General features: G+C 34.3%; 7 non-coding genes across 7 annotated transcripts; 3 read left to right on the forward strand and 4 right to left on the reverse strand.

Moving 5' to 3' along the window:
- The first annotated feature begins 358 nt into the window (after window positions 1-358).
- On the forward strand, window positions 359-430 carry TRNAH-GUG (transfer RNA histidin (anticodon GUG)). The gene has a single exon. It is a non-coding gene; the product is annotated as a tRNA-His (tRNA).
- Window positions 431-3904: 3474 nt separating this feature from the next.
- Window positions 3905-3976, reverse strand: TRNAH-GUG (transfer RNA histidin (anticodon GUG)). The gene has a single exon. It is a non-coding gene; the product is annotated as a tRNA-His (tRNA).
- Window positions 3977-5610: 1634 nt separating this feature from the next.
- TRNAH-GUG (transfer RNA histidin (anticodon GUG)) lies at window positions 5611-5682 on the reverse strand. The gene has a single exon. It is a non-coding gene; the product is annotated as a tRNA-His (tRNA).
- A 4799-nt stretch (window positions 5683-10481) lies between these two features.
- On the reverse strand, window positions 10482-10553 carry TRNAH-GUG (transfer RNA histidin (anticodon GUG)). The gene has a single exon. It is a non-coding gene; the product is annotated as a tRNA-His (tRNA).
- A 2561-nt stretch (window positions 10554-13114) lies between these two features.
- Window positions 13115-13186, forward strand: TRNAH-GUG (transfer RNA histidin (anticodon GUG)). The gene has a single exon. It is a non-coding gene; the product is annotated as a tRNA-His (tRNA).
- A 6464-nt stretch (window positions 13187-19650) lies between these two features.
- TRNAH-GUG (transfer RNA histidin (anticodon GUG)) lies at window positions 19651-19722 on the forward strand. Its single transcript has one exon. It is a non-coding gene; the product is annotated as a tRNA-His (tRNA).
- Window positions 19723-20534: 812 nt separating this feature from the next.
- Window positions 20535-20606, reverse strand: TRNAH-GUG (transfer RNA histidin (anticodon GUG)). The gene has a single exon. It is a non-coding gene; the product is annotated as a tRNA-His (tRNA).
- Between the last annotated feature and the right edge of the window lie 4950 nt (window positions 20607-25556).

Consider the following 25556-nt stretch of genomic DNA (forward strand, 5'->3'; position numbering starts at 1 on the left):
GATATTTCATTTACTTTACTATAGTAAATAAGATTTGGGGGCTTAAGCACGGAATCCCCCCTTAAATACGCCACTGGCTCAAACAAATTCCTAAAATGTTGTCACAATATCTCAAATCGTTTCTATCATTAACTTAACAGTGAGTTATCAATAATTGGTCGTCTGAAACGAATCCTGACTACATTCTATGCAAACTATGAGTATTAATGTTAAATAATCGAACGGTAAATAAGTAAGAAATTTGTTGTTAGTTTATTTCCACCTTTATAGAAGAAAGTAGCCTCTACCTTGGGTACACTTCAGTGGCTTTATACAGAAGAATCGTAAAAAGAAGATCGTGAAGCGCAGCCTCTTTGTAGCCGTGATCGTCTAGTGGTTAGGACATTGCGTTGTGGCCGCAATAACTCAGGTTCGAATCCTGGTCATGGCAGTAATTTTGTTGTTACTATAACAGGCATTTTGTTCATATTTGGGTAGTAGGAATAATTATTAACGTTATCAATTTCAATGTTATGTGTTCTAAAATTTTTCAAAAGTAGGATTTACTTCAATTTGTTATAAAACTTTAACAGTTCTAAGAAAAATATTTCATTCTATAGGACAGGTCCTGGTGAAACAGTCGATCGCTAACATTCTAAATATCGCTTAGATTTCGAAACATTTTAGAAAAAGTGTTATTCTATCAAAAGAAGCTTACATATCAACCGCTTTTTTGTTTCTTCTTTTAAAGTGACTTTCAATTCAGTAAAATATTTCAAGGACGAAACCATACCATTTACGTGAAGAATGGGGAAACAATTTCTCCTTTGTTTTATCATACAATAAGTGAGTGTGTTTATTGTGCAACGATTGAGTAGCTCTGATTTTTTTAAAAAGAAGAAGAAAAAAACAATTTGAAAACTCATTATTTCACTTCGGAAAAGAAGAGATAGAGTTTAGTGCGATTAGTGCGAAAAGAAGAGATAGAGTCCTGAAAGCGAATTAAGAGAAATGGAACTGGAATCGCTAGTAGCGATTTCACATCGGCAGATCGCGAAAGATTTTCATAGTCTGAAGTAGATCACTGAAACGAAAGTTTGGCCACCCTTGGTATAGATTAGTCAAGCGTTTTATTTTCCTGGATAGCATCTTTTTAAGAGTTCAACTACCGTATCCAAGATCTTAAAATACTGTAATGTTAACTAATATTCTCTCCTTCTCTTACAGTGATGTTAGCGAATTTTATAACATTAAGAGAAGACATAAAAGCTTTTTTCTTATTTTTTTTCTTGTTTTTTCAGTTTTCATGTACAAAATTAAATAAAAAAACTTAAATAAAAAATATCTGTTGAGCTTGTTTAAAACAAAAATCTGGTACATCGTTTTAAGTTCTTAAATGAGTGATGTATCAAAGGATAGGATCACCTACACATTATTTTTTTTAGGGGGGGGGAGGATGGAGATACTTCCCATAAGAAACCATTTTTATCTAAAAAAGAAGAAGAAGAAGAAAGAACCGGACATTTTTGCTTTTTCGTGTTTTTAATTTTTCATATTCAAGTGCTACTTTTGTTTTTCTGCAGTGGTACATATTATTAAAGTGGTGCCTTTACAACATCCATTACTTATGAGATCTATGTGCAGTCCATCTTTTCTTTATTTTCCAATGTTTTCTTGATTTTCCAACTAACGTTTCATTTTAGGCCACCAAGCGTAAGTTATGCAACCCAACATACTACGTATGTCATGTTGGTTACCAAACCACCTTGCAACTACCTGAAAGTTAAGCCCTTTTTATGTTTTTCTGATTGCCTAAATTTAAACTGGCAGACAATTAAAAAAATATAATTTTTGTTGACCAGAAAACAACCAAGAAAAAGAATATCATTAACCAAGAAACAGATACAAATCCATTTTTGTTTTCCTATAGAATTACTCTTACATCTCGTTCTTCGTTCGGGAAATACTTTTTATAGTGGGCTTCAGATATTTTATAACAACTTAATATAAGTTCAGTTTACAAAATTAAAGCCATTAAACGGATACGGCAGTGAAAGTTAATGTACATTTACTCTTTCTTCAGTGTTATATCGTGTAGGAAACTTTGCTACAGTGTGTTAAACCTTTTCTTGCTCGATTTTTAACAGCCTCAATAATAGCAGTGACGACCATCCTTGATTATTGAACTTCTCAAATTTATTTTTTCTTCCTAATGCAGTTATTCAATGTTTTAACGTGTGATAATAAGAAAAGAAAAATGAAAAGTGCTGTTATTTCTTCGTTCAGGTTAAAATATTTTTTTAAAAAATCCAAATTTCTCGGGAAAAAAGGCCGTGGAAAATACATATTTTTTTCCTTTTTCAAGAATGTCGGTTTGTTTTCTGAGCTATTACATCTTCACCTACACTCTACAGCAGGGTTTCTCAACCTGAGGGTCGGGAGAGGGTTTCATGGGGGTCACAGAGATAAGCGGAAGAGATAAATATAATTATCATATGATACCCGAATATATTTTTAAATATAATTTTAAATATTAAATAAACTAACGAGAACTTCATCTTGAAATACCAGAAAAGTACAAATGCAACAGAACCTGCATATTGAAATACGATTAAAATCAAAAGCTAATGAGTAGAGAACGCATGTTAGGCAAAATGCCTACATTTTAATATAAAAGATATGATTAAAAATAACGTTTTAAAGTTTATATAGGGTGTTATAATTTCAATTTAAGCCAAACATATTTTGCCTATTTTGCCTATTTCGCCTCTTCCTGCCTAAATAATCGCCTTAGTGCTTAATGTTGCTTATTTTATGCATTTTCTTCAAAATAAGACTTTATTGGGGAAAATATGTAATTTAGTATTTCAAGAAAGAATTCTGCCTCTTCCGAGAAATGTAAGTTCTGTTCGTAGTGATAAGATGCCCTAAACTTTGAAATAATATGTGCACTGATAAAGTGCTATAAAACATTGAACTGTTGTGTGTACTGATAAAGTGTATAAAATTTGGACTCTTATGTGTAGCGATAAAGTGCTGTATAAAATGTATTTACCAAATATACATGGAATACATGTCAAATTTCGTTTTATTAATTTATATATAGTAAAATAAGATATTAACAAACAGGTGTGTTTCTGTATTCTTTGAACATTATCTATGACTTGAATTTATTTTCTTAATTGTTTTGAGTATTTATCTCCATTACTTCAAGTTACATTTTAGTGCATATTTTACTGACTATCTTTCTAATTTTAAGTATCTGTTTGCCTGGATATTTTCCAGGTTTTCAGTGCCTAAACATCCAGTCTCTACTAATGAGATAAGCTGAGCATGGTGTGATTTCAGTAGTGTGGCATTGTCCGGTTCAATCTTCATAACGCACATTATCAAGTCATTTAAAATACTCAATATATTTTTTTTAACAAACTATCCAAGTTTTTTTATTTTTTATCATATTACCCAAAATTAAGGGAGTTACGAAGTTTTAAATTTTCAAACGACCTCCATTATGATACAGTATGACGGATCGGATGCGATATTTGTAATATGAATGAACTGACCAAATTTCGTTTTTAGGGAAGTTACTGTATCCACTATTTACAAGAAATGGATTCTACTATCGTAGAAATAGATAGATATCGTGAGATCTCCCAATATATATATATTAAAACTCCCACACAAACTTATTACAAGCCAGAAATTGTAAGGGTATCGCTGGCAAGAGGATGTGATGAAATGGGAGCGTGATGGGAATTAGCTTGAGAACCGCTGCTGTACAGTAATTGACTATTTATCGTAGAACTGGTGAAGCTTTGTAGCACACAAAATTGAAACAAAACCTAATAAAATGAAATTTTAACAACTGGTTCTTTTCTCTGGATCATAAAAAGGTCAGTACCTCTTGCCATGCTAACGTTACCAATGCCGTGACCAGAATTCGAACCTGGGTTATTGCGGCCACAACGCAATGTCCTAACCACTAGACGATCACGGCTACGACGAGGTACTGGTATTCCTTTTTCTTCTCGCCTTTCTTGAATGCAAAGCATTTGAAGTGAAACGCCAGCTGATCATCCTGGTAAGGTTGTTGTGCTACTTTCAATTCTTAAGAGGCTTCATCCCTGCGAAATTAAAATACTGCTAATTTTACAGTAATTATGTGATATCTTCAAATAGGTAAGATATAGTTGAAATGTGGAAAAAGAGCGCCCTAGACAATATTATTTTGTGTGAGGTACCGTTATCACAAGTCACCTAGTGGTTTTCCGTTTTGAGCCGTTTAGAAACGCGAAAATAAATACCGATTTTTAAAATGGCTCGAAATCGAAAGCAGATAAGTGAGTCGTGATAACGGTATCTCATGTAAAATAATATTGTCTAGGGCGCTCTTGTTCCACATTTCGATTATATTTTATCTATTTGAAGATATCACATAATTACTGTAAAATTAGCGGTATTTTAATTTCGAAGGGATGAGGCCTCTTAATCTGTTAAAGTGAGAAGCAACTATAGTGCTGCCAAAATGTCTTGATCCGTGGCAAAAATGCGAACTAAAGATCACACCGACACAGCAACGCGTTGAGCCAATAAGGGTTCTAAGCGAGAGAGCCTTCCGCCAATAGCAGCACTGGGAACGGTAGATTAGGTGTCAAGTCAATGTGGTATATCTATAACACTTTCTTTGCTAATTTGTTATTCAATAAGTCATACCAATATTTTTATATTTATAGATGTTGTTAACATTTTGTTTCACTAAAAGGATACTATTAATAATGAGCTGCTAAGATAGTGAACAAAAAAAAATTAAGACGTTATGTTTATTAATGGATGAATAGGTAATTTTATAATTCAGGACTTTTTTTTTTTTGGTTTTCCAATTCAGTACATTAAACTCTCTCTCCCTCTTTTTTTAAAATACTTTTTCTTACAGCTCTTTTTTTATGGTCATAAATATTTCGAAATATTTCCTCTGTTTTCTGAAATTTCACAATAAGAATAAATTACCATCTTGAATCTGCAAGAAATCATATAAGCTTCAAACGACAACAAAATGGAGTTGTATATGTTCGTGATAAAGTTTTAACGTTACACAGACAAAAAAAAAAAAAGTTTCCTTTCACTCTTAAAATAGCTAAATGATTATATCGCCTATTTTATAGTATTTTTTAATTATATTATGTAGTTGTTCCAATCTTTCCCAACATCCTTTTTGTTGTAATAAGTATATATTATTATGAAATCGAATATTCTTAGGTCCAGTAATCATTCGAAGCAGGAAACATGTTTCTGTACAGCATTATAGTTTATCAGAGAAGCATAATTAATATTTCAGAAGAATCTTCTACATTCTTCTTCATTAATACATTTACAGCAAGTATAATTAGATAACCACAGTTCATTTTCTGCTACATTAACAGCATTTAAAAAGATCTAATTAATTGGTTAAAAGATGTAATAATTCTTTCCTCTTGTACAAGTGCCGGCCACCTTGTACTAATTGAATATTTTTTGTGGAACTGCCTAAACACTATAACAAGAAAAATCAAGCAATTCCTTCCTTAAAAACATAAAATTTGAACACAAAAATTAAAGCCGTAGGATGACAAGAAAAAAATTACCTCTTCTAAGTGCCGTGACCAGGATTCGAACCTGGGTTATTGCGGCCACAACGCAATGTCCTAACCACTAGACGATCACGGCTACAGTGAGGCTCTGCTCCAAGATCTTTCTCTTGTCCCCAAGATCATTTGTCATGCTAAAGCTATTCAAGTGGAACGCCAGCCAATCGTTGTCACAATTCTTTATGAATTAGTATTCCTTGTGTTATGGTAATATATTAAAAGCAACATAAGTACTAGTCTGTTCTCTGGACGATATGATTAGTGAGATATTGACACAAGAGATCCAGGTTCGATTTCCGATGGGAGCTCATGTTACCCAAATCCCACGATAAACTTTAGATTCATGGTGCATCACTATTGAAAGGGATGTTGCAACATCAATCTGACTAACTATGCAGTAAATTTATACATATACTAATAATACTAATGCTACATTTCTTGTTATGCCCAGGTTCGATCCTCATTTCCTGAAATAACTTCAAGATCCAACGAAAATAATGTATATACGAAATATATGTTTCAGAAATTTTTGATGACAAGAGAGCCATGCTGTCCTGACACACTTGGGCTACGCTCTCATCTTGCATCGTGAAATAGGTATAATTTTAGATTAATTTGTTGTATGGTTATTTAAACATTTATTATGGATGGACAAGTTAGCCTTAAGAACTTCAGATTATGTTTTAGATTTTCAAGTGAGATTCTATTCTATAATTAAACATCTAGATTGACAATGCATTAAACGACTCATTTTATTTTATAATTTGCGAAAAAAAAGGAAATAAACAAAATAAAATAATATCGAATAAAAAGCTTTAAACTTTCGTCATAAATGCAATTTCAGGTTTCTAAAATAAATAGACTCAAGACCTTGAAATGGTTCTTTGTTATCGGCTTCGAATATCTTCCAAGGTCGTGTAAAAGGACAATAAGAAAGGGGTGAGTGATTCACCCTCCCGGCAATGTCACCTTTCTATAATATATATATATATATATATATATATATATATAAGATATAAATAACGGTGTCAAATCACCTAGAACAAAATTTCCACGTCACCCATCTCGGAAGTTAAAGTTGCTACTGTTGTGTGTGTGTGTGTGTGTAGATTTGAAATTGTGTGGTCCTGTGGCAGTATAAAAATACCGAAAGAAAAATCTAGAAGTATCTCCTGAAACAGGGTCCATTTAGTTGTAGTGTGACATCTTCAAATTGAATTTTAATTAGCTCAGAATTTTGTCCAATTTTTGTCCATTTTTGTCCAACCTAGAATAAATTTGTATCATTCAAATTATCAAAGGGGGAATATTTCAAAATTTGGGCCAGTTTGATGATCTGTAGTGCCACATCTTCAAATCTGAAATTTAACTACCTCAGAATTTTGTCCAATTTTTGCCCATTCTTGTTCACAGATGAAAAACTTTACGTAAAATTCAAGTAAGCGAGGGAAGGCTATTTAAAACGAAAAGCTGATAACTTTAAGAATTATTTCTGTTATGAGTAGAAGAAGAATAGTAATATCTTCGCAGTTATCATTGCCTTAACTAGAATTCGAACCTGTATTATTATAACGATATTGTGTAATTTTTAGTATCATTATAATAAATAAACTCCATGGTTCTGGATAATCACAATAACATTTAAAACACAGTTCTGACCAGAACAAAATGAATTATTTAACGTATAGTTATTAAATAATTCATTTTGTCCTGGTCAGAACTGTTTTTTAAATGTTAATATCATTACATTTATTTTTAATATCTTTACTTGTATTTACGGGCAATATGTGCTATTAAAATACGCATTATCTAGCTAGAAGAAGAAGAAGAAAATATAAAAAGAACTAGAATTAATTTTCTTTTCTGATATTATGATTAATGTTCTGTCGACATAATAATTGGATGATATATGTTAGTTGTCATAGCAACGAGAGATATATAAATAAAGGATCCATCTTGTATAATCTACATGCATGTTATTTAAAAGGTGTAAAAGTTTCCTTCTTTACGTAATTATAATAAAAGGAAATATCAAGATGAAGTATTTAAGTGGATTTTGGTAAAATAGTAAACTAGACTTTAGACATATTCAAACTGTGGGACCTCATATTATTGGTGCCACAATTCACTGTTTTAACCACTAGACAATCATGGCTATGACGAAGCTTCAGTATAGAATCTTCCTTCTACTTTCTTCAGACTGTTGAAGAAGTGGAACATTGAAGTGGAACGCCAACTAATCATCGCTATAGTCAGTGCTTGCTATTTTCACTTATTCATTGAATTGCGCGTAGTGAACCTTTTACAACTGTACTAGATCAGCATTTGTGTGTCCATCCATCTGTTCTACGATATCTTTTGAAAAACTAATATGATTTTAATTAAATATGATATGTGCCTTCCTCCTACTTGCAGAAATAACCATTTTGTAATATTTGGTAGAGTAACGCTACATAGGTACATACATACCTTTCTGTATTATAAAAATCCATGTAGTTTATATACAAGATTACAAATAAGTAAGTCTCTAAAAGTTCTTTGCTCTATAGGTAGAATTAATATGTCCTTTCCATTGCAGTTTTATTTTATTTTTTTCCTTTTAGATTTCAAAATCATTTTCACTATTTGATTTAAAATCAATCAGGAAGGATATACTAAACTTATTTCGGCGGCGTCACAAGCAAGCTAACACCAATTTCAATATTATGCCTTTGATAGAGCTTGTACTTCAATTTTCTCATACCCTTTGACAGTGGCTTATTTACGATTTTGTTTCGGGAGGGGGCTTTGCTAACTTTTGGGGGGCTTTGCCTGAAAATGTGAAAATTCTGCAAGATATTTCATACACTTTACTATAGTAAATAAGATTTCGGGAGAGGCTTAGGCCCAGAAGCCCCCCTAAACACGCCACTGCCCTTTGAGATCGATGACTTGCTACTTTATAAGTAAGTTTCTAAATATCAAAACAATAAATATATCACTTTAGTACATTCAAGAATAAAAATGAAATCTTTAAGTTTTACGCCCCATGGTTATGCCGGGAAGGTTAAAGGAGACGGTGATGATGAGAAATGAATGAAATGGTGTAATGAAGAAAGTGGGAGGAAATGGAAGAGCCCCCAGAAAACCCACGAGCACGGTGTTTGTCCACAACAAAGTCCACACATTCAAGAATAAATTCAATGAAAACTGTATATTCTTCGTTACACGCATTAGTTACGCGTATGCCAGAACACCAATCCCTGCCCACAGCGTTGTCAAACTTCACAGGTACTGTACTGTACAATATTGTAAACTCATCCAGGCAGTGCCGTGCCGTGAAAAATCAGCGCCCGGGGCGAAACGACATGACGGCGCCCCCATACGTATATTCTAAGTAATTTTTCATATCTTTTTTCTTTTCTATCCCGATTTTTTCGCCTCCTTACTTCGGCGCCCGGGGCAGTCGCCCTGCTCGCCCCCCCACCAACGGCACGGCCCTGCATCCAGGTGCTCATTAGGAAGTAATCTAATTAATTCCGTTACTGTACGATATATATAGGAAAAAGATGTACTTCATCATAAAATATTTCAAGTTATTGTTCTCTTTCAGTTGTAATACAATATAAAATAAATATACTGGGACGAAATAATGTACAAGTACTACTACTACTACTACTACTACTACTACTACTACTACTACTACTACTATTACTACTTCTACTACTACTACAATAATAATAATAATAATAATAATAATAATAATAATAATAATAATAATAATAATAATAATAATAATAATAATAATAATACAAGAACTTGCAGCTCTTGTGGTTAGTGGTTCGGTTCCTACCTTAAGATGTAGGTCCATGTCTCATATGATCTCAGTGTAAAAGAGTAAGTTAGCTCCAAAATAATCAACCAGAAACGCTTTCCTTATGCAATACCTTCAACTTTTTCTTTTCTAAAAATTTACTTTTTTTCTTTTTTACTTACAGCTATTTTTATTTATAGTGATAAATATTTCTTCTGTTTTCTGAAATTTCACAATAAGAAAAAAAGAAATATATCAACTTGAATCTAGGAGACACCGTATTCCATAAATTTCAATGCCAATAAAATTGGGATGTACTGTACATATCGGTGATAAAGTTTTAATGCTATACAGACAAAAGAAAAAAAGTTTCTTATCAGCATTAAATTAACTAAACGAATATCTCATGTATATTATAGGATTTTTAAAAGATTATATGTAAATGTCTCAATCTTTCCAACATCCTTTCTTGTTCCAATAAGATATACTTTAATTCAGTCATCATTCATTACGGAAACATGTTTCTTCCACAGCTTTGAGGTTTATCAGACGAGTACAATTTAATACATCTGAAAAATCTTCTTCATTTTATGACACACGCAAGTATAATCACAGTGTATATATATATATATAACCACAGTTCACCTTTTGCTACATCAACAGTGTTTAAAAAGATCTCAAGGCTAAATAATTTATTAGAAGATATAATTCAATTCTTTTCTCTAATGAGTCGTTTAAATAAATAATTTCCAAACATCTAAGCTGAATTGAGACATTCTCCAGATACTTTAATTTAAAAATAAAATTCTTCGTATTGAACAATGAGGGAGAAAAAAACTAACACTAAATATATTGTTTTTTTTTTTAATTTTTGGAAATTATTGTAAAAAAGAGGATATCTAGCCATTATGTATATACATTTCTATAACTGGGACAAAGCTTTGGCCACCTTATGTTAATTGAATACAATTTGAGGAACTGCCGAAGCTCCATCACAGAAAAATGGAAATAATTCCTTCCTTTAAAACAAAATTTGAACACAAAAATTAAAGAAGTCGGGTAACAAAGAAAAAACCTGCTTTTATTGCAGTGACCAGGATTCGAACCTGGGTTATTGCGGTCACAACGCAATGTCCTAACCACTAGACGATCACGGCTACACTGAGGCGTCGGTTATACAGATTCTCTTTATCATTCTTTACTGTAATGCCATTGAAGTGGAACGCTAGCCAATGATTGTTACAGTTCTTTTGCTTCTTTGAGTTATTCATCTGTTAAGGTTGGAATCAATGAACACCTTCCATAATATATACAGGGTGTCCCCATAAAACTTCCCTGATTACAAATATTAATTGCATGGAAACTATTAATGCCAGAGAATAATGGTTTGCGGCATCTTGCAGAGCAACTCAAACAGTTTTTTTTTGTCTATATATGCAGTTTTATATGGGCCCCGTTAGTAGCTCTCAGAATGTCCAGTCGACATTCAATCTCCCGTTATATGTTGCATAGCATGTTCGGTGTGATCGAGTTGATGAATTCTTCAATTTGTGACGAAAAGAAGGAATACCACGTACAGGTGTGGCCAGGGGCGGATCCAGGACCGACTTCTGGGGGGGGGGCGGTGGGTTGTCATAATGCAACTTTTAAGGGCTCCAAACTCTGGGATAGATTTTATTTATATATATAAAGTAAGAAAGTTTCCTCTTCTGGGGGGGGCGATCGCCCCGATCGCCCCCCCTTTATCCGCCCCTGGGTGTGGCGTAGACTCGAACATAACCCCATAGGAAGAAATCCATAGGGGTTAGGGGGGGAGACCGCGTTGACCAAGGAGTGGGCCCATGGCTGTAGAAGCGTTCGGTCTATAGTATTTGTAATATATGTATAGTCTACAGCATGTACAATGTATGACACATTCAACCACTTGTGCTTGTTTTGTTATATTGTACAAAAACCCACATGTGTTTAAGTTTAATTTGATTTTTCTCCATTTTTAAAAATGTGGGTTAGACCACTGTTGCGCTAATCCCCTCAATTAGATTAATTAAGATATATTTAAATGAATCCCAAAGTAAAGTCCGGGTAGGAAAATTTTTGTCCACGAGCTTTCACGTCGAAAATGGCCTGAAACAAGGAGATGCGTTGACGCCCTTATTATTTAACTTTGTCCTGCAATACGCTATAAGGAAAATCAAAGATAGCAATCAGGGCCTAGAGTTGAACGGTATTCACCAGGTTATGGCATATGCTGATGATGTAAATTTAATAATGGATGATAGGAGAACAATAGAAAGAAATGCAGAGATCTTATTAAACGCTTGCAGATACATGGGTTTAGAAGTAAATGCAGAGAAAACTAAATACATGGAAGTGCGTTGGGACCGATACAGCAAGTTATGGATGCGTTAAAATATTAAATAATACTTTTGATAAAGTGGATAGTTTTAAATATCGAGGATCAATATTAACATAGGAAAATCATATTTACGGAGAAATTAAATGTCGACTAAAAGCAGGGAATTCGTGTTACTATTCGGTTCAAAATCTCTTGTCGTCGCGAATTGTGTTGGGAATTTGAAGCTTAAAATATATAAAACGATAATCATGCCATGGTTGCTAAACATGGCCGTTTACTCTGAGGGAAGAACATAGACTGAAAGTATTTGAGAACAAGATCCTGAGACGAATATTCGGACCCAAGAGGAACTGGAATGGGGGATGGCAGAAACTTAATAACGAGGAACTACATAATTTATACGGTTTATCCAACATTGTTACGGTCGTCAGGACTAGGAGGCTTAGGTGGGCAGGTCAATTAGCCAGAATGGAAGAAAATAGAAACGCTTTCAAAGTCTTGTTTGGAAGACCAATTGGAAAACGACCATTAGGAAGACTTAGGCGCAGATGGAACGACAATATTAAGATGGATCTCGCAGAGATAGGAATACAAAGTAAAAAATGGATCCTATTGGCTAAGGATAGAAGTCAGTGGAGAGCTTTTGTGAACGCGGCATTGAACCTCCGGGTTCCATATGCCATAGAGTTAATTAATTAGTTAGTAAAGTATTAGTATTAAATAACTGTATAAATATTAAATATAGTTATTTAATACTATTACCATACAAACATGAATATTGTCAAGATTTTGTTTGAGAAAAGACCAACTATTAATAACATACTGCCAATATATATATATATATATATATATATATATATATATATATATATATATATATATATATATATATATATATATATATATATAACGAATATATCAAAGTTTTCGGAAAAGATACCTTCAGTAACTTATGCATAGGTAATTTTGTAGCTTTTCTCTATTTATATACACATAACATGTTCTGAGTTTTTCTTTGTTGCTCTATCTTAACTTCTGGAAGGTCTGGTGATGAAGACCTCCGAAACTAACTTTTATGAAATAATGAATGTAAAATTTTCATTTGATTCCCTATTGAATTCGTACAAGTAAAATTGAAATGGGTGAATGACGTGCGTCATTTTCAAATTTAAAAATAAATCACGAACACTTTTGCAATCGCGCAACCACTTGGTTCCTACCTCTGTTATGTTCAATACATTACCATAAAGCAAGGAATTCCAATTCATAAAGAACTGTGGCGATGATTAGCTAGGGTTCCACTTGCATGGCTTTGCAGTGAAGAATGGTAAAGAGAAAGTTTGTAATCAGTATCTCAGTGTAGCCGTGATCGTCTAGTGGTTAGGACATTGCGTTGTGGTCGCAATAACCCAGGTTCGAATCCTGGTCACGGCAGTAGCGCGAGTTGCGTTCTTTTTTTCGCGTCATCTGATTGCTTTAATTTTTGTGTTCAAATTTTATGTTTTAAAGGAAAGAATTGTTTTAGTTTTTCTGTTATGGGATTTCGACAGTTCCACAAAAATATTCAATTAGTGTAAGGTACCCATAGATTTGTCCCAATTACAGAAAAAATAAAATCACCAGATACCCTCTTTTTTACAATGACGTAGGAGGATTAATAAAAATAAGCTATGTGTTTAGCGTTAGTTCTTTCTTTCCTGATTGTTAAAAACGAAGACTTTTGTTTTTAAATAAAAATTTTGGAGAATATCTCAGTTCATTTTAGACGTATAGAAATTAATTAGTTATATAAGCTACTGATTAGAGCAAAGAATTGAATTAAATCTTCTAACCAATTATTTAGTCTCGAGATCTTTTAAAAAACGCTGTTAATGTAGCAGAAAATGAACTGTGGTTATCTAATTATACTTGCTGTAAATGTATTAATAATTCATAAAATGAAGAAGATTCTTCAGAAATATTAAATTATGCTTCTCTGATAAACCACAATGCTGTACAGAAACATGTTTTCTGCAAAATAATAATAATAATAATAATAATAATAATAATAATAATAATAATAATAATAATAATAATAATAATAATAATAATAATTATTATTATTATTATTATTATTATTATTATTATTATTATTATTATTATTATTATTATTATTAGTAGTAGTAGTAGTAGTAGTAGTAGTAGTAGTAGTAGTAGCAGTACTAGCAGTAGTAGTAGTAGTAATAGTAGTAGTAGTAGTAGTAGTAGCACTTGCTGCTGTTGTCTTATATTTTTCGTCCCAATATATATATTTTTTTGTATTACAACTGAGAGATATTTTATAATGAAGCACCATCTTTTCCTAAAACTTGATCTTTTAGTTCCCTTCGTTCGTAAATATAAAGGCGCTGCATCGGCAATTGAAATCCAAAAAATCTCGCAATAACCAGACTGAGAGGAAATGTGCATTTGAAAACAGCTGGTAATGTGCGTTGACCAGGAAGCAGTAGAACAAACAAAAGAGAGAGAGAGAGAGAGAAAAGATTCTTATCATATTTTTAACCGATTCAGAAAAAAGGTTCTCAATTTGTCCTACATGTGTGTATGTTAGTATGTATGGTATGGCTGTACGCGATTAGCTTGAGAACCGTTAGTCATATTTTGATGTGGTTTTCACTAATTGAATATTCCCAAGCTAGGTTTATACACATAAAAAATATAAAAGTAATAACTAATTAAGAAATTTTTAAAAGCTCAAACAGGTACTGCAACGCCTGTGAGAACATGTCCTAAAATGCACTGCAACCAGCAATTCAACAAAGTAAGGCGAGTTGCATATAACATTTCAGCCAACTTTATCCGAATGATTTAACACTTGTGATGGATTTTTAGGTCAAGCGCTATGTCATGACTGTTTACATGCCGGTCTTTCTCAACTGTTGCCAGAATGTCATCCACTTTTTCTATGATTGATCGCCCGCAGTGAGAAGCATTTTGGAGAACGAAATTTCCAAAACAGGGTTTTCATAAAATATGGACGGATTTAATTCGCTTATAATTTATATAAAAATGCCCATATTGAAATCAAATAAAGTGCAAACGGTAGCGGAAGGATTAAATTTTTACCTGTAATCTGCACCAGCTCAGTTCATTCACCGCCACACCTCCAACTGGGCGCCATTTACGTCCACACATTCGCGTAGGCGGCGCTGGAATCCACTCACAGCGTTCCGCCGTGTTTGATCCGAAATGCCAACCACAGACGCCCTGATTTTGTCCTTTAAGTTCTCCAAACCACTTGGTTTCTTTGCATAAACTTCCGTTTTCACATGACCCCAAAGCCAGAAGTAGCAGGGGGTAAGGTCGGGTGATCTTGGCGGCCAAGCGGTCGGGCCATCGCGGCCAATCCATCGGTTAGGGAATTTCTCGTCAAGGAACTGTCTCACCTTGATTACATAGTGAGGGGGTGCCCCGTCCTTTTGGAACACGATGTCGTTCTGGATTCCACGTGCCTCCAGTTCCGGAATGAGGTATTTCTGCAACATATCCAGGTACGAATCTCCATTCATGGTCTCCTCTTCAATAAAGAACGGTCCAATCAGATGATCATTGGACACAGCGCACCAAATGTTCACTTTAGGGCTATCTCTCTCATGTGTCTCAAATTCCTTTGGGTTTTCCGTGCCCCAAACGCGACAGTTGTGTCGGTTAACCTTCCCGGAGACATGGAAGGTTGCCTCATCTGAGAACATGATGGATGAAAGGAGAACGTCGCCATGTTCCAACTGCTTGAGCATGGCGTCACAGAAGTTGAACCGGATGTCCAAATCTTCATCATGCAGATCCTGGACTATCTTGATTTTGTAACCTTTGGCCTTGATCGTCTTCTTGGCTATCTTAAACACGGTTGTCTGTGGAATTCCGAGTTCCATGGACCGTCTAGGAATCGACTTCTGTGGGCTGTTGATGATGCTTTCCCTTACCCTGCTCACTGTTGCAGGCGATATTGGCGGCCTCCCACTTCGAGGACGGTCCAGGACGCTTCCTGTCTCCAAGAACTTAGCATGCCACTTTCGGATTGCACTCTCAGTCGGTGCCGGCTTTTTGAACTCTTTGGTGAACTTTCGACACACCAGAATTGGTGATTTTAGCTCTGCGTACCACAGAACACATTGCGCTTTCTCTTTCACCGACGCCAAAAAAAAAAAAAAAAAGTCTTTGATACGGTAAAAAAAATAGTATTCTCAGAGTTTTTCATTTATTTATTTCTTTAAAAGATACACACACCAATACAGCTTACAACTTACTTTTAACCGTTGCGTGTTACTTACCACGGTGTTACTTGCCACTATTGGAATTTCGTGTTACTTGCCACGGTTACCTTATCGCATATTTATCTATCTATGACAGCGTGTCTGTTGCCACGCATCTGCATCTAGATTTGACCTTGAGGGGGTGGGAGTAATTTAACTTTGTTGTTTTATCTTGGCTGGAAAGCTCATTCTAGCTTCTTATAACAGCGAAACACACTTCCTTCCACAATTTCTTCTTTATATATATTTCTTCTTTAATGCTGGGCGTTTCTCTATTTCCTCAATTAATTTTTCATAGTCTTTATCAATAATTAAAGACATGCTAGTCACTAATCAAAGAATGTATTAGTTTTCATCGCGAACACTTCTTTTCACGCGCTACACACGGAACGAACTGTTACGTGAAAAAACTTGTAGAAAACATTTATTTTTTACCTTTCTACTTGGAGATATCTCGGCAACTTTTCTGTTGCCGTCGCCTCAGTGAGCGGACTCCCATAAGATTCAATGCAATTTTAGATGTTGCGCAACTGTTCCGTCGCCGAGCTGTTGCCCTGCTGTCACCCTACTTAGCAACACCTCGGCAACTTTTCTGTTGCCGTCGTCTCAGTGAGCGGACTCCCATAAGACTCAATGCATTTAGCCAGAGCAACAAGATAGTTGCCCGACAAAATGTTGCCAGTGAGCGGTAGGCCTAAGCAACAGCTTGGCGACGAAACAGTTGGGTAACATCTAAAGATGCATTAAGTCTTATGGGGGTCCGCTCACTGTGGCGATGGCGACAGAAAAGTTGCCGAGGTACATCCAAGCAGAGAGATAAAAAAAAAGATGTTTTCTACAAGTTTTTTTTTTCACATAACAGTTCGCTCCGTGTGTAGAGTATGAAAAGAAGTGTTCGCAATGGAAGCTAATACATGTATGTCTTTAATTAGTGGTAAAGACAATGAAAAATTGAGGAAATAGAGAAACGCCCAGCGTTATATAAAAAGAAAAGTTTGCAAGAATATTCAGATAAAAATTGAGAGAAGAAATTGTGGGAGAAAGTGTGTTTCGCTATTGTAAGAAACTGGAATGAGCTTCCCAGCCAAGAAAAAAATAACACAGATATTTACACATGAGTCTATTACATTTTGAAATGAAAATGAAATGAAACCTTGGAGTTTTGTTCCACGGTTATGCCGGGTAGGCTGAAGGAGACGGCGATGATGAGAATTAATGAAGTGGCAAGATGAAGAAAGTGGGAGGAAATGGGAAAACCCATCTACATGGTGTTTGTCCACCACAAACCCCACTTATAATCATTATGACGTGCGACGCGCAAGTGGCAAGGTTCCTATTGGAACCACCTAGGAGTATGGATCGAATGTGATGTAATATATAAATCTTTGCGTTTCTTCCATGCTTTCAGGCTGCAAAATGAGCGCTCGAATTACTGAAGAACTTTTGTTTGTGTAGATTTGCAAGGATACTGCTTTCATCAGTATCTTGTTTTGTTTCTTGTATTTCGTGCGAGTTTTGTGAGTTTTGTGATACGCATAAATGTAACAAGGCAGGGGCGTCATTTAGAGGGGCAGGGAGGGGCATTTTCCCCCCTGAGTTTGAGATTTATATAGATTTTATCAACAGAATAGTTGCAAATCAGTGAAAAACGCGAAATTTTACTTATTTCAAGGGATCTTACCCCCCTCCCAAGCAAAATTTGAAATGACGCTTCTGTAACAAGGTTCCTATTTCTTAAATCAGAAATTTGCTTTGTTTCTTGCGTTTCAGGTGATTGCCTTGCTTTGAAAATTGCTTGGGAAATTACTCCCACCCCCTCAAGGTCAAATATAGATGCAGGTGCGTGACAACGGACACGCTGTCATAGACAGATAAATATGCGATAAGGTAACCGTGGCAAGTAACACGAAATTCCAATAGTGACAAGTAACACCGTGGCAAGTAACACGCAAACCTTTTAACAGTCAACATTGAAACAACAATGGATGGAATTTTGTAAGAAACTGACCCTTGCCCTCCCTCTCCCTCTCTCAACGTGTTCAGAGTTGCCGCTTATCTAACAGTGTTGCCAACTAAAAATTTAATCCTTCCGCTACCGTTTGCACTTTATTTGATTTCATTATGAGCATTTTTATGAAAATTAATAGCAAATTAAATCCGTCCAGACTTTATGAAAACCCTGTATATTTCCTGTTTGAAGTGCCTAAATATCCGCAGCTTACTAAAAATAAACTTATAGGGAGTTACAATGGCCATTAGTAGAGACTTACACCTACTTACAAGAGTCGGGTGTTTAATCCCATTTCATGTGAATTCGTGACGGACGATATTGAGAAAGAGAAAAGAGGAAGAGAGATTCAAAATATTGGAACAGAAAGGGACACATTCACATATATCCCTTTCTGTTCCAAGGTTCTATTCCAATTCCAAACATTCACAAGGTTAGAATTTGAGAAACAGATGATTGGTCAGCATCAATATTCTGAGGAAAATTGTGATTTTTTGAAGCATAAGAGTCAAAGTTTCTCAGTCGAACCTGCAAACATCACACTCACAGTTGTTGAATTAAACTAGAAAACTCTTTTTGAAGCATCAGATGATTGCACAGGAAGAAAATGATCTTAACATTTTGAGAACGAGTGATTAAAAGTTTTTACAACTTTCGGAGATAGGTTTCGAACCTTTCGGCTATAGAGCCACAACGTTAAACACTCATCCACGGAAAATGCTACTTGACGAGCTATCTTCTTTTCGCATGTCTCCAGAATGTCCATGTTTTCGAGGCACGAAAATTGGAAATATACTCTTTTCTCTATTAGGAATGGTCTGATGGTCATTTATTATAAATACTTAAACAGATGTTGAAATGTTTTTTTTTTTTTTTTTTAATTTTTAAGATGATGGGCGAGAAAGTTCTCAACAAACAAACGTTCTCAACCAACAATCGGGAATCTAGACATGGTGTATTTCCAGTATATTCGTAAAGTATTGACCTAGATTAGTAAAAATACTAAATCTGATAAAAGTGTCTAGAGCAGTTAGAAGGATCTATAGGTAACATTCTAATCTATGGAAAATCTTGTTTACAAGCTAGTCTCTATCTCCCCTACAACCTTTCCTTGCTGGTCTAGAGGCTAGTGCCGCGCATGTGTCTTTGGTGGTCTCGAGATTGATCCTTAGATATAGTTCGTACTTGCTTAATATTTATTATGGAGAAATTAAAAAAAAATTAAAACAAAAAGAAACAAAAACATGTAATGCTTGTATATTAATAGAGGACAAATTATAAAATTGCCTCTTTATATCCGTAAATGAAGATTTTTTGTTCGAAAATTTTGTTATAACCCATTCATTTCTTTCTTCATTAAATTAGCAGTGCATTCATTATCAATGGTTGACCTCCCTTGAAAGAAAACTCTGTCAAAATATTTATATTGAATAATTGAATAGAAACTAAGGAATATGTTCATTTTTTTCTTCATATCCATTTATGACTTACCGAAAGTCGCGCAAAAACCGTGTTGTGATGATTAACTGGCGTTCCACTTCAATATATTTACACTGAAGAATAACGAAAAGAAAGTGTAATATCAAAGCCAGATCGTAGCCGTGATCGTCTAGTGGTTAGGACATTGCGTTGTGGCCGCAATAACCCAGGTTCGAATCCTGGTCACGGCAATGGCAATGGTAATAGGCATTAAGTTTTTCTTTCTTCGTATACAGATAGAAATAATTGTTATAATTATAAGCTTTAATGTTTTGTGTTCAATTTTATATTGTAAAAAGGATTTTCTTCAATTTGTACGTTATAGAGCTTTGCCAGTTCCAGAAAAATGTTTCATATAAGGAAGATAATCATTATTTTATATTTCACGGGTAAGTCACCCTTTCGACAGATTACAATGATGTCAGCGGGTATTTCTCTCTTTTTTAAAAAAAGCCTGATTTTCTTCCTTTTTAAGAATGTTGGCAAACTTAATAAAATCAAGAAGAATCCCGCACAAAGTGTTTTTTTTTTTTCAATTTTTAATCATAATCAATGTGATTCATATAACTTCACAGAATATTAGTAACACAGAATTTATTTTCTCAGCTGAAATACAGTACATGCTTCTTATTGAAGAATATGAAGGAAGGTAAAATAAATAAGCTTATGTAACACGTGTTTTTTCATTGTATTAATTTCGCCAATCTTCTTAAAAGGAGATAAAATCGAATGTTATTTTTTTTTCTTTAGAGAAACATTCCTGACATCGTGATCAGTTAAAAAAATGACTTATTCTGAAAATTAAAATGTATGATCACCATCAACCAATATAATATTTTTCGTGGTACTGCCAAAGTTCTATAAGGGACAAATTGAAGTAAATTCTTCTTTAAAGAAATAAAATTAAACACAAAACATGAAAGCTTATAATTATAACAATTATTTCTACTATTCGGATAGGAAGAAAGAAAATAGAAGATAACACCTCTCGCTATATTAGCACTGCCGTGACCAGGATTCGAACCTGGGTTATTGCGGCCACAACGCAATGTCCTAACCACTAGACGATCACGGCTACGATGAGGCTCCACTAAAGAACTTTCTTTTCAGCATTCTTCAGTGGAAATCTATTGAAGTGGAACACTGGCTTATCATTGCGGCACGGTTCTTGAACTACTTTCAGTTAGTCATGGATACAGATAGGGAAAAACGTTCCGTAATTTCAATTCAGTTATTCAATACTATATTTTTGCCAACATTTTCTTTCAAGAGAGGAAAATCATTGATAATGAATGTACTGCTAATTTGGAGAATGTATTATAAGAGTAATTATGAAGAAATATTCTTCATTAATGGACAAAGAAGCAATTTTAGAATTTGTTCTTTATTAATATAAGCATTACATACTTTTGTACCCCTCCGTTTCACAATTTTGATTTCTGGATAATGAACATTAACTAAGTCCGAACTTAAGTTTCATGAAATATAACGAATCTACTTCTTTAGTAAGCAATAGCGGTAATACTGTGAACGCCAATGTAGGGTCAGGATATAACCTTAGCCTTCATCTACGTCTTGCATGTTATACGTTATTCTGAGTTGAGAATATCATCAAATTTTTTCTCACTGAACTTCTTAATCTTATATCTTCAAAGACAGGTGTTCTTGATGAACAATGTATGACAAATTCAATTTGCAACATGATTGACATGATTTTCCTCTTTTAAATTATTATAAAATAGAAGTTAATATTAAAAGATGGAAGTTATAGCGAGCTAGAACATAACAGATAATATAAAATAAAGTGGCATGGTTTTCAGATATAGACATATTATTTACACATGAGAAATATAGCAATGAGGTAAGTTATCATACCATAATTCTCAGCTATAAGTAGCACTGTATCTCATAGTACTCTTTATGTTCTAGGCCACTATGCTTTTCAGATATTTTACACTAACTTTTTTTACAATTGCTTTGGGGGCAAATGAAAAATGACGCAAATTCCACTGCGCTGTTTGTTTCTGAAGTTTAAATTTAATTTCATTTCTAACGTAATACCAATCTCCAGAAGTATGATGTGTAGTCTGTAATGGATTCATATGTGTTTGTGAAAATAGGCACCTAAAGGGAAACGTCAGGTTTTTTCGAATGAATATTTATCACTGAACTTGAACTTGTACTACATATATGTATATAAAATTACTCGTCTAATTAAGAGCGACTTTTGTTTCGACTGTACGATTGTAAGTTAGCCAGTTGGTAGCCTTATATGCAATACAGTACAAAATAGCATTTTGATTAATCGTAGCCCGACGATTCAGGCTACAGTTAAGTTGGATCATAATAGTACAAAATTTGGTTATATGAACTCTTAAGAATTAAACAAATTAATTGATTTTTATACACACTGTTACATTATTTTCCACCTATTTGCATGAATAAGCATCTATTTCTATTATTAGGTCATTGAAAAAATAAACACATAACGTTTAATTATATATATAAACTGATATAATACAAGAAGCGATTAAGGTGAATTTAAACAGCGCTATTTACCAATACGTGCTAGAATGTTTTCCTTATCTTTTCAGTGTAAGGTCCGGCAATGTTCAAAATAATTCAACCAAATTCAAAACATCAATATTCAAACTTTGCTCCAAAACCGATTGAATCATTAATCTATATGTATAAAATTGAAAAAAACCAATTGAATCATTAATCTATATGTATAAAATTGAAAATCACTATGTTTGTGACTCTAAATCTCCTGAACAGCCCCACCAATCTCAATCAAATTTGTAACATGGATGAGGTTCGAAAAAAAAATGAAATGAAATCTTTAGGTTTAACGTCCCACAGTTATGCCGGTTAGGCTAAAGGAGGCGGTGATAATGAGAGATGAGTTAAATGGTGGAATGAAGAAAGTGGGAGGAAACGGGAGAACCCCGAGAAAACCCACGAGCACGGTGTTTGTCCACCACAAAGTCCACACGGCGCTGGGTGAGGTTCCAGGCTGGGCTGGTTTTAGGTTACTCACTTTGATGGTATACGACTGAGTGTTGGGGGAGGGGTATAAAAATAAAAAAAAAAACTTAATAACTCCTGAACCACTCAACCGATCTTGATCAAATTTTCAACATAGATGAGATTCAGCCCTGGGATCGTTCTTATGATTTAAATTTGTCGGAGCAACGTAGGGGAAGAGAAGGAGGGGAGATATATAAAAATCAATTTATATAAGACTGAAAGTGACTATTTTTGTAACTTAATAACTCTTGAACTATCCGACCGATTTCAATCAAATTTTCGAGACAAATGAGGTTCGGATCTGGAAACATTGTTGCAATTTCACTTTAACGATACATCCTAGGGAAGGGGAGGGGAGGGGAACGTATAAATAAAAACTAATAAAACCTAATACCTTTTGAATCACCAACCAATCTCGATCAAATTTTCAACATATATGAGTGTCGGGCCTTGGGTGTTTTCTATCGTTTCATTTTGACGAGCCAACCTAGGGGAGGGGAAGATATATATGTAAACAAAAATTAAAAATAGAAATGATTGTCTTTGTGACTTCATCACTCTTGAACCACGAGACCGATCTCAATCAAATTCTCAACATACATGAGTTTAGGAGCAGTGATTATTTTAAGCTATTCACTTTGACGATGCAACGTCGGGAAAGGGGAGGAGAGAGAAATTTAAAAATGATAAAAAATGACCGATATTGGTGTTGAATCCATAGTTTTCGGGATCGATGAGAAAAACAGTGACACTTCTGAAGCTGTTTCAATCTTCAGTTCAGCACTGATAGTTGGAGAGGGGGAGGTTACAACGTAGGGGAGGGGGATAAACATTTTAAAAAATGATCAAAAATGACTAATATTAGTGTAGAATCCATAGTTTTAGAAGTAGCTGAGATTAACAGTGACAATTCTGATGCCGCGTGCCGCAGCACGGAGGAGAGGGAGGGAGAGCTACATATAATAATGATCGAAAATGACCAATATTAGTGTCTAATCCATAGTTTTCGAGATCATTCAGATGAACAGTGACATTTCCGATCCGGTTTAAATTCAAAATCAGCCTCACCACTTGGGGTAGGAAGAGAAAGAGATATTATAAAAATGATCGAAATGACTGATATTAGTGCTGAATTCGTAGTTTTTAGGGTCGTTGAGATGAAGAGTGACACTTCCGATCCCGTTTAAAACCAAATTCAGCCCCGCAACTTGGAAGAGGGGGATATAATAAAATGATCGAAAATGACCAATATTAGTGTCGAATTTATGGTTTCCGAGGTCGACGAGATGATCAATGATCTTTCCGATGCCGTTTAAATCGTTGCCATTAAAATCGAAAACAGCATATTTCACGGGTACTAAACACATGAGATACGGTGTTATGCATTTAAATTTTCATTTCAACCCAGCGAAGCGGGTAATTATGCTAGTTAGGGAATAATCCTTGGAGTTTTTAATTATTTTATTTCTTTCTTTTTTTTTTCATTGAGAGAAATTTCATTGTTGGAATGTTTTTCAAGAGTAAAATTAAGTGCTCTGAACTATGATTAAGACAAAGTAATTAACAATTACATGGATTATTTCCTTATTAATAGTTCAATTCAATTTGTTTCGGGGCAAAGTTTGAATATTGATTTCTTGAATTTGATTGGTTTATTTTGATTAATGTACATTGAAAGGGAAAAACATATTTACGTAAAATTACATTGGAAAGGAAAAACATACAAAATACATTGGAACGATGGCTAAAATGTGCTGCCATCTATTGGAGATAATCTAGCCTTTGCCTTCACTTTAAGAAACGAACTAGTTCTTATTTAAGAAATGAGGAACAGAGTACATTCTTTTTATTATTATTATTTCTTAAAAACGAAAGAAAATGTAAATGGAACGCCTTCACTTTATGGGAAACGAAAACATGTAGTGAATGAAGTTTTTTTTTTTATGAAAGAAATTGAAGACGAAAGAAATAAAAAAAAAAAAAAAAACACAAAATCATTAAGTAATGTAAGAAAGCTTTATTAGAAATGTTCTCATCGCATCACACCATCGTATGTAAGTAATTTGTAAAACTCCCGCATAGATGTCTCTAGCTGCATATTTCGTGCTTCGTAGTCAAGAGAGCAGCATTTTTCCTTCGTTTCTTTCTTTCTTGAGTCGAATCTTCTTCAGGGTGTACTTTTCCCTTTAAAATGTTCCTTTCTTTCTTCTTCTTCTCCTTTTTCTTCGCGGAACATCTATTTAAATTATAAATAACACAATTACTTTTATGCAAAGTAGTGCTTGGAAAATTGGATGAATGAGACCGAAATGAGCATTTATGGCATGAAGTTGAAATCTGTGTGAAAGCCGCGAAAAATATCCTGAGAGCGTGGTGTTTAAAAACTGATTTGATGCCTCATAAAAAGGAGAGAGAGAAAAAAAGGAAAGAAATGGAGGGGAAGAGTTCTTGGAAGAATGAAAGAATGAGAAAATAAAGAATGGAACGTAGTAATAGTAGTAGTGGTAGTAGTACTAATAGTCGCAGTGATGGAGATGGTGGTGGGAACATTAAGTCAAGGGCTTTGTATATATCAAGTGCTTCCGGAATTAAAATTTTCTCCTCTAGCCTTCGTACTTAGAAAGTTAATCGAAGATTCTGTCTTATTTAATTCCAGGCATTTTTTTTTTAAATAGAAGTATATCAATATTTGTTTTTTTTTAATACTAAACTTATTATCGCGTTAATTACAAAAGCTTGGCTGTTTCGTTGCTTTTTATTTTTTTTAAATAGAAAAATATAGAACGAAGGTAGTGTAATTGACCTGGACCTCGCATCAAGTGAGCTTTGTGGTCCACAAACACTGTGTGCGTGGGTTTTCTCAGCGCTCTTCTACTTTCTTCACTCCACTTTTCATTAATTTCTCATCATCACCGTCTCCTTTAGCCTAGCCAGCATAACCGTGGAACGTAAAACTCAAAGATTTCATTTCATTTTTCATTTTTAGATTACTTGG

The sequence above is a fragment of the Thermobia domestica genome, chromosome 9, assembly GCF_964235325.1.
Source record: "Thermobia domestica chromosome 9, izTheDome1.hap1.1, whole genome shotgun sequence".
Classification (NCBI taxonomy): Eukaryota; Metazoa; Arthropoda; class Insecta; order Zygentoma; family Lepismatidae; genus Thermobia; species Thermobia domestica.